At 39.8% G+C, this 10,717-nt stretch overlaps 1 pseudogene; it reads left to right on the top strand.

Annotated features, from left to right (window-relative positions):
* The first annotated feature begins 512 nt into the window (after positions 1 to 512).
* LOC139408586 (bisphosphoglycerate mutase-like) lies at positions 513 to 5,992 on the top strand (annotated as a pseudogene).
* The last annotated feature ends 4,725 nt before the right edge of the window (positions 5,993 to 10,717 follow it).

The following is a 10,717-nucleotide window of genomic DNA, read 5'->3' as shown; positions in this document are numbered from 1 at the left end:
TGTAGTATGGACACACACAATGTTGGATAGTTAGAAGTTATTCATAAAATTGTGTTACTGTCAATAAAGCACTTATTAACATCGTATTATCATTGTCACTTGCATGGTCAACAATAAAAGTTAACACTGTATTTGTGTGAGTGTGCGCGTGTGTGTGTGTGTGCGTGCGAGCGAGCTTGCGCATGTCGTTTGTATTGTGTATCAATCATAGTTTATACTGTAGTTTTTTTTGTTACAAAAAAAAGTGCAGTATTTTCCACTTTGCAGGCAAAACATTGACATAGCAGATACTTAATAATGTCCACATTCAGTGACTTTTAAAATGTACCCAGCTAAATATGTCATGCCACGCCTTCTTCCTCCATGATGACGGTCCCAGACAGCGCGAGCCGTTCCTTTCATCCGTCCATATATGGGCAGTACACGTTACACAAATCCCGCCCAAATGTGAGATTTACCGCTTCGATTGGACCACAAGCTGTCAGTCGCGGACTTCTTTTGAACGCTCTGGATGGTGTTCAAAATATCTGTCATCAGTCACGACTGCACGACAATTGGTCTAAACTTGTAGCTCACGCAGGGTAAGGTTGTTTCCATGCTATTATTGTAATACATTTTCAGTTTTAATTGTTATTGATCCGCATTTTGTAGCTTGAACGTCTTACACGCATGCCCTCGTAAAAACGCATGCACGCTATCTGGATTCTGGACAGAGTAGGCTACCAATGTATGAGATGACAAGTGCAAGGCATCCCAGCTAACGTTAGCTGCTGTTTTTATTGTCTGTTGATATGATGTAATAATATGGTATTCCGTATTCATTACGCCACAGGGAATGTGTAATAGCCACATTACGTTGTTTAGATTCAGCGTTACCCTGTGCAATGATGTTTAACTTGGGTTAACGTAACCGTGTGTTGGTTTGTAGTATGCCACTTGAAATTATTGACCTACCAGACCCACCCCTTAAACCTCTCAGCCATGTTGATGATGGCTACTGCTTCTGCTATCACGCTCATTAACAATAGAGTTGCATAGTAGCACAAGTAAAATATTTTAGGCTTATAAGCAAGCGGATTTGTGTACATGTAACTAATAACAGTGCTTAATTAATAGTGTGTGCCGTGACAAAACGTATGCGCGGGTGGAGGGTGACCTCAGTGAATCTGGAAGAAAAAAACACCTTTATAGTAAAGCAATGCATGAATATCATCGCAATTGCTAGTGCCATAGAGCAGTAGAGTAGAAGCACTTACAGAAGTTGCAAACATGGGCAACATTTTTAGTTGTTTATGGTCCGGGAAAAATTAGGCCTTTTTATGAACGCATTTCATGCATTTATAAAATGACTGGAGACTTTGGCAGATACCACACAAATGATCGAAATGACAGTTTACTTTGACACAGACAAACTGAGAATCTGAGATAAATAAAAACAACCTTGTCTTGAATCCATCAATGGCCTAGGCCTCAACCAGGTCTCAGAGCATTTTGTATTATTCTGTACGTGAATCTGAGAAGCTCCTTTTAGTGTGATAAGTTATGTTTGGTATGGTTACATAAGACAGATGGTTACTTAAGTAGGGTGTTTGATCAAGGTGGATGGGTGGGTGTATAACCCAAAGGTTGCGAGTTCAAATATCATCAGACAATTCTAAACTCAGCAAAAAAAGAAACTTCCTCTCACTGTCAACTGCGTTTATTTTTTAGCAAACTTAACATGTGTAAACATTTGTACGAACATAACAAGATTCAACAACTGAGACATAAACTGAACAAGTTCCACAGACATGTGACTAACAGAAATTGAATAATGTGTCCCTGAAAAAGGGGGTCAAAATAAAAGGTAACAGTCAGTATCTGGTGTGGCCACTAGCTGCATTAAGTACTGCAGTGCATCTCCTCATGGACTGCACCAGATTTGCCAGTTCTTGCTGTGAGATGTTACCCCACTCTTACGCCAAGGCACCTGCAAGTTCCTGGACATTTCTGGGGGGAATGGCACTAGCCCTCACCCTCCGATCCAACAGGTCCCAGACGTGCTCAATGGGATTGAGAACCAGGCTCTTCGCAGTCCATGGCACAACACTGACATTACTGTCTTGCAGGAAATCACGCACAGAACGAGCAGTATGGTTGGTGGCATTGTCATGCTGGAGGGTCATGTCAGGATGAGCCTGCAGGAAGGGCACCACATGAGGGAGGAAGATGTCTTCCCTGTAACGTACAGCATTGAGATTGCCTGCAATGACAACAAGCTCAGTCCAATGATGCTGTGACACACCACCCCAGACCATGACGGACCCTCCACCTCCAAATCAATCCCACCCCAGAGTACAGGCCTCGGTGTAACGCTCATTCCTTCAACGATAACTGCTAATCCGACCATCACCCCTGGTGAGACAAAACTGACTCGTCAGTGAAGAGCACTTTTTGCCTGACCTGTCTGGTCCAGCGACGGTGGGTTTGTGCCCATGGGCGACGTTGCCGGTGACGTCTGGTGAGGTCCTGCCTTACAACAGGCCTACAAGCCCTCAGTCCAGCCTCTCTCAGCCTATTGCGGACAGTCTGAGCACTGATGGAGGCTGATGGAAGCTGTTAGTGTCTTAACGACGGTTCCACAGGTGCACGTTCATTATTTATTGTTCATTGAACAAGCATGGGAAACAGTGTACCTTTACAATGAAGATCTGTGAAGTTATATGGATTTTTACGAATTATCTTTGAAAGACAGGGTCCTGAAAGAGGGACATTTATTTTTTTGCTGAGTTTAGCTAATTAGCAACTGCCTTTTTAGTATAACGCAAACGTCTGGCAAGGCAAATGTCTAGCAACCCAAAGGTTGCAAGTTCGAATCTCATCACACACATTTTAGCTAATTAGCAACTGTTCAACTACTTACTACTTTTTAGCTGCTTTGCAATTACTAACCCTAACCCTTTTAGCTAAACCTAACCTTAAACCGTTAGTCTAACTTCTAAACTTAACCCTAACCTATATCCCCTAGCCTAGCTAACGTTAGCAAGTTAGAATTCGTAACATTCGTTTTGCAAATTCGTAACATATTGTACGTTTTGCAAATTCATAACATATTGTACGTTTTGCAAATTCATAACATATTGTACGTTTGCAAATTGTAACATATAAGACATTTTTGCGAATTCGTAACAATGTACATTTTGCAAATTTGTGACCTATAATCAGAAATTTAATTTTTAACATATCATATGAAATGGGTGATGGACATCCACAAATTAATACATACCATACGAAATGTAACATATCATACATACTAAATGAATTGTTCACGTATTTACGTACAGAATAATACGAAATGCTCTGAGGCCAGGTTGTAGGCCTAGGTGTGTGGAGACATATTGTAGGCTACAATATGAGGAAATTATAGTCCGAAAAATGCTTTCCAATTTCACTGAATCACCCAATGATGCGCAGCTCACACGTTGTTGATGGCCAATGCGTTTGTGCCAAAAGCCTCTATCTCTTGTTTAACTTCCAAATATTGTTTTACAAAGTAAATCAAGTATTTTTGTAGCCTAAAGCAGACAGATTTGAGTCTTCATCAGGAGCCATTTGCTTTGTAATCTGTGTTTTCCCGCGACAGCAGAACTTCTAACTTTGGCAAATGTATTTCAATTCGCACGGCTATGATTCTGTAAGGAAATAAATGATGGTGCAACGCTGGAGAGATGAGAGAGTTGCAGGCTCATGTCTATCAGAGTAGAGGGAGAGAGATCATATCAAGTTGATCTCATTCTAGTTCTGTGAGAGATGCAGGCGCGCTTCTCATACAGCCATGGCCACGCGTTTGTTTCAAACAACGTTTCATGCCACGAAAGGTACCGGATTCAATCAAATAGGTTCCGGAACAAGGCACAAAGCCCCACTGAACTGCTGCTGTACATTTAGGTTGTTGAAACTCATCAAGTAACCTATTCGAGACTTGTTGAATAATTCTTATTTAAGTTGTGTGCTAAGTGACTGATGACGTTAGCTGGCCACAGTAACAGTCCAGTGCATTATGTAACTGAACCTGCACCCTTCGCTTCTATAATTCAACCCATTGTTTGTTTGTGTACAGTACAGGCTCCTGCTGCCAGCCTGTCCTTCCGGAAGTCCTATAATTCAACCTATTGTTTGTTTGTGTACAGTACAGGCTCCTGCTGCCAGCCTGTCCTTCCGGAAGTCCTATAATTCAACCTATTGTTTGTTTGTGTACAGTACAGGCTCCTGCTGCCAGCCAGTCTTTCCCGATGTCCAAGTACAAAGTCTTTGTGATGAGGCATGGAGAAGGGGCCTGGACCAAAGAGAACCGCTTCTGCAGCTGGGTGGACCAGAGGCTGAGTGAGGATGGGGTAAAGGAGGCCCTAGCGTGCGGTCACCTCCTAAGAGAGGCAGGCTACCACTTGGATGTGGTCTTCACATCCCTGCTTAGCCGCTCCATCCACACAGCCTGGCTGCTACTAGAGGCCATGGGGCAGGAGTGGGTCCCAGTGGTGAAATCGTGGAGGCTGAATGAGCGCCATTATGGTGCTCTGATCGGGCTCAACCGTGCCGAGATGGCCCTAAACCACGGCGAGGAGCAGGTGAAACAGTGGAGGAGGAGTTACGACCTCGGCCTCGCCGCCGCCTATCGACAAATCACACCCTTACTTTCTGGAGATCTACAACGACCGGCGGTATTCTACTTGCGATATTTCTAAAGAGGATCTCCCTAAGTCGGAGAGCCTGAAGGATGTCTTAGAGAGGCTCCAGCCATACTGGGATGGCACCATTGTGCCAGAGATCAAACAGGGGAAATCGGTGCTCATCTCTGGGCATGGGAATAGCTGCAGGGCACTACTGAAACACTTACAAGGTATAACTTGTGTGTGTGCGCGCGCGCATGCAACCCCACTAGGCTTGAGTGCATCAGCTCCACCATTATTATCATTGACATTTGCTGCACTGCTATTGTCCTTTTTAGTTCTCTTTTGTTACACCAGACTTCAGTAAGAGCTGCATGGCTACTTTCACTTCCATTTGAATGTTTGAATCTACAAAAGGAGTTCGCTAGGCCCTCTATGCTTTAGGCCTAGTTCGTAACTAGCATTCACTCCCATTTGGTTTATAGCAATATATATATATATGAGTTCCAGAAATGGCACATGGTTGAACTTGTACAAAAAGGGCACTAGGTTTATGTTACATCAGGCTACTGCCATGAGATCCACATTGACCTTTTAGCTCCTCCACTGGCCACCCTGTAACTTTATAGACAGTTATGTAATGGGGATATTACAAATCATCTATGCTATATAGCAGGAATTTTTGTTTTGCTCATTTGTTGTTAAAGAGGACCCACATTATAGACCTACAGTAGTCTGTTGCACATTTTGATTTGGTTTTAATTGGTTATTGAGCACTCAGATAAGCTTACTTCCGTGTACAGAAATCAGAGAAATTGGTAGCGCTTTCCATAACAATATGGGATAAAGCTGTACTAACATAATGGTTATATTATCTTCATGGTGATAGTATAATAGTATGCCACGGGTTGTTCGTTTTACTGTGGTTCACAGCAGCAGAACACTACAAATCAAACATTTATCTCTATTTATTTCAACAGGTATATCAGATGCTGATATCGTCAACGTGACGTTACCCACAGGAACGCCCATTCTGATTGAGCTGGATGAGAACTTCCGGCCCACCAAACCCATGCAGCTCCTGGGAGACCAGGACGCCATCCAGGCAGCCATCAGGAAGGTGGAGGATCAGGGGAAGGTCAAACAAACACCCTGATTGGCCTGAATCTAGTCAACTGGATTCTAGTCATTCTAGATTCAAAAATCTAGCCAACTGAATTATATTCATTATACATACTAGTGATTTGTAGAATCTAATCAACTGTATTCTAGTCATTCTGGAGTAGATTCTAGAATCTAGTCAACTGGCTGTAAGACTAATATACGAATTTGCCCAAGCCTGGGCTAGCACTTATTTAGTTTCCTGTTATGCACCATTAATCAGATTCACTCAAAGGTGAATTCTTGAGTAGTCAGTAAGTCTCAGTGAACTGACTGTAAAATCGTGGTATGAACTTCACCCAGGCTACCCTATTGGGTGCAACAAGGAAACAAAATAATATTGTTCATACAGAAATAAGTGGTGTGCTGAAGGGAGTTACATTAACAGGCATATTTATCATTAACAAGCATATTTGGTAATAGGCTGACTAAGCGTGTATTGAGGCATTTTGCCATTAAAGGAATAGCAGCACGTGAAACGATCAAATGTTCCTTTAAAAAAATCAAAAAAACATTTTCAAACCTCTGTCACGTGCCTTCACTGCCATTATTCTCAATTTCTGTAGGATTTTGCGATGCAATTTTGTTAGTTCTTAAGTGTAAGTGAATTGTGACTGACAGAATCTAGCAGTAGAATATGAACCAGCACTAACAGGTACAAATGGTTATTTATCAAGAAACTTTAAAAGCACTTCGTAACAAGTATTACCTCATTGAGACTGACAGTCAGGCTATTCATTCCAAGACCGGTCGGTGGATTGTGTGATCAAAGCTTCTTTTAGTACATTAATGCTGTAAATGTGTTGTTGAAAAAGATCGGTCAAACTTGATAAGAACATGTCCGCTCATATGCTACATGCTAGTTTAAGAGAAGTTCATATGAAATAACTGTAGTGCTCATGCGGTTAATCATAAAATGCCTATGTTGACATGCTGATTTATGACTTGCGGTATAATTTGACAGAAAAGCTTCTCTTGTTTCAATTTGTGACTCACCATCTGGATTCGGTCTTATGTAGCAAAATTTGAAATTGTATTTTTTACATTGGATGAAAGTACAGACTCAGAGCTAGAAAATGGTATTTGATACACTGCAGTTGAGGAACAATGGAAAATTAATTCTGCTTTGAATGTTGATAAACTTGTAACCCCATTTTGTTGAGAAAATTGCTATTAATGTTTTGGTACACCTACTGGAGAGCTCTTCTTTGTCTACACCCATTCAACATCGTTCACACCCTCTTCACACCAAATTCATTAACAGCCAATCGTATCCATTTATTGTTGCTTTTTTTTTATCCAAAAGATTCAAGTCATTCATTTGTAAACTTGGAAAAGAGGGAACCTCATAATATAACGAAGTGTTCTTAATAAGTCCCAAGTAAAGGAAGTGGAATTGCTTTGCAAATTCTCTCTGAGTAATATTAACCTGAAATTTACCAATGTACTCATCGAACGGCCAAAACTCCCCAGTGTCGTCTACCAAATCACATACAAAATGAATACCCTTGTCAAACCAAAGGCCTTTGAAAATGGATTTCCTATTAATTTAATAACTCTATTATTCCAAATCAATGTTTTGTGGGGGGAAAAATTGTGCTTGAATATCATTTTCCAGAAAACAACATTAGCTGGTGAAACTTAGACAATTTCACAGGTAATTTTGGAGGGTCAAAATCACATTTCTTTAGGAATTCAAGTCCACCAAGTTTATTAAACAGACTGTTAGGGATATGATACGACATAGAGGTAGGATTAGACAGACATATCAACCATTTAATTCTAAAAGCAACCATTAACGAATCAAAATCAATATCCTGTAAACCTCCACGATCATACTAATTGTGATTTCTGAATATAATGTTTTATTCCTCCAAACAAATCTAAATATAACAGAATTAACTTTTAAAAAATGTTATTAGAATAAATAAAAAGGGACTGACTTGGGTAAAATGGTTCTAGATAAACCATCGGTCTTGGACAAAAGAATACGACCCAAGATTGAGATATCACATTGCTGCCATGGACTTAATGAAACTCTCATGGAATTAATCCTATTATCGATGTTTAAAGATTCTCTATCTGAAACGTTTTTAGTGATAACAATTCCTAAATATTTAACTTCCTTTTTAACAGGCAATGTTGACGAAGGCAATGTTGACGGAGTCACAGCAAAGAATTGGCATGAGATCACATTTGTTAAGGTTGGGAGTCAACCCAGAGGCCATAGAAAATGTCTTGATTCTGTCAATAGCCAAGGGAATAAACACTCTATTCTTTAGGAAAAGGGCAGTATCATCTGCAAATGGACTGATATTTATATCTTTACCAAAAATACGGATCCATTTTAAATTCTCAGATTTGTTTAGAAATATGACTAGTAGATCTGTGGCTAAAATAAAGAGATTGGACAACCCTGTCTAATTCCTCTAGTAATAGATAAACAAGGGGATGTACCATTACTAATAGCCACCGAACTGCTATTATCATTATATTGTACATTATCCTTATCACTTAACAGAAATCCTCCCAAAACCCAAAAGTAGAGAGTTCTAAGTTAAAAGTTGTTCGAAAGTGCCAAAAGCATTTTTAAAAATCTAAAAACAATATAAATCTAGGTGAAGAGAGTCCTTCTTTGGTTTGGGTATAAGAACTATTAGTCCCTGTCACAAAGGATAAGATAGCATTAACAATACCCTCTTTGTAGCCCGAAAGCAATAACTCTAAATCACGCCAAAAATGTTGATAGAATTCAGGAGTCATGCTATCCGGTCCAGGAGATTTACCTATAGGCATTTGTTTAATGGTTTAGTCCAACAAAGTAATATCTATATCAGAATCACAGAGTTTCTTAAACCTTTCTTCTATAGGGTTAACAGAGTTATGAACTGAATCAAAAAAGGAATTCAAGTCGCCTTCTGAAAGATGAGATTGATATAGTGAAGTGTAGAAAGAGTATTTTCTTATTAATCACTTCACGATCAACAGAGTGTCATTTACATAAATGGATGTAATACTATTCCTAGTCTGCCTACTCTTCTCCAAATGAAAGAAATAAGATGTGTTTTTTCACCTTTTTCAATCCATTTGGCCTTTGAACGGATGAAGGCACCCTGTTCCTTTTTCATCTTCATTTAAATCAAGTTTATTACTCAGCCTGTTAATATCAACATCTGCTTGGATAATCTTTTCTTAGCATTTTACCAGTAGTGATGGCAAGACATTGATTTCTGAATTTAATAATTTCCCATTTGTTAGTAGAAGAAAGAGCAGGATCGAGACAGGTCCCTCTGATAAGAGCTTTAGACTGTAAACAAAATGGCTCATTCTTTAAAAGAAAAGATGCTTTTGAAAATCTCTTGTCATTATCAAAAGGAAAGAATAATGGAACAATGGCCTGTCAGAGGATCTGAGGAAATACTACATTCCCTGACAAGATTCATAAGATTGGAAGATACCAACCAATGATCAATTCTAGATTTTAATTGTCTGTCGCTAGTTATAGAGTTGAACCAAGAACATTGTTCCACAGTTGGATTCTGTGAACGCCAAATGTCGGAAAGTTGAAAGTTGGGAGCAGAAATGTAGAATGAAGTTATTAAAACAATGGGCTGAATGCCTGGTGGGATACTTGTCCATCCAGTCACGAGGAGCAACATTATAATCGCCTCCAGCAATAATGTTATCTGTGGAATATTTGTTTTTCAATTCAATTAAGACTTCACTAATAGATGTTAGAAGAATGACTGTTATAACCATACATATTTACCAATATGTAACATGACCCTTTTTTTATATTTGAAAACATTAGTTATCCAGTGACCCTCAGCATCACACCTGCTTTCTTAAACTGTACCTGGAAACTGTCTGAAAAGTATTCCCACACCAGCAGATTGAGATGAGCCAAGGCTAAAAATGATCTTGTCACCCCATTGTGAAGTCAGCATCTGAGGAACGTGTCTCTTGAAATAAATAAAAACAATTGGACTTTTTTAATGAATCTTTCCAAAACAAAAATTGCCTTTGGTACGTAAACCCCTGGTGTTCAATTGGTACGTAAACCCCAGGTGTTCAATTGGTACGTAAACCCCCGGTGTTCAATTGGTACGTAAACCCCCGGTGTTCAATTGGTACGTAAACCCCCGGTGTTCAATTGGTACGTAAACCCCCGGTGTTCAATTGGTACGTAAACCCCCGGTGTTCAATTGGTACGTAAACCCCCGGTGTTCAATTGGTACGTAAACCCCCGGTGTTCAATTGGTACGTAAACCCCCGGTGTTCAATTGGTACGTAAACCCCCGGTGTTCAATTGGTACGTAAACCCCCGGTGTTCAATTGGTACGTAAACCCCCGGTGTTCAATTGGTACGTAAACCCCCGGTGTTCAATTGGTACGTAAACCCCCGGTGTTCAATTGGTACGTAAACCCCCGGTGTTCAATTGGTACGTAAACCCCCGGTGTTCAATTGGTACGTAAACCCCTGGTGTTCAAGAATAAAAAGCAAAGAAATGTTGACGAGCAGAGTATCCGAGATAGAGTTGTCTAGAATAAACAAGGGATCCTGAATATAGCATAAGCCCTTCAAAAATGTACTTGACGAACAGTAACGACCATAAAAGGAAAATAAATGGATAGACCATGTAATAACACATATTATATTAATAGTTTAGATCTTCAATTAAACTCTCAAACGTAAAATAAAAACATCTCTGACAGCTAATCATCGCCATATGAAAAATAAATGGAGATTTACTTACATAATATCAATCTTGAAACCAAATGAAATGACTAAAAGCTAACTGATTTCTTGGTATGCCATCAAATGAGAATCAAAAATCAGTGTGCTTACGTTGGTTAATGTTCACATTCAAAACTCGCCACTACGGACAGTATGGCCCTATGCAATATCA

This window comes from Oncorhynchus clarkii, chromosome 1 (assembly GCF_045791955.1).
Source record: "Oncorhynchus clarkii lewisi isolate Uvic-CL-2024 chromosome 1, UVic_Ocla_1.0, whole genome shotgun sequence".
NCBI lineage: Eukaryota > Metazoa > Chordata > Actinopteri > Salmoniformes > Salmonidae > Oncorhynchus > Oncorhynchus clarkii.
The sequence above is the reverse complement of the archived record's forward strand: the minus strand, read 5'-3'. Positions and strand labels throughout refer to the sequence as shown.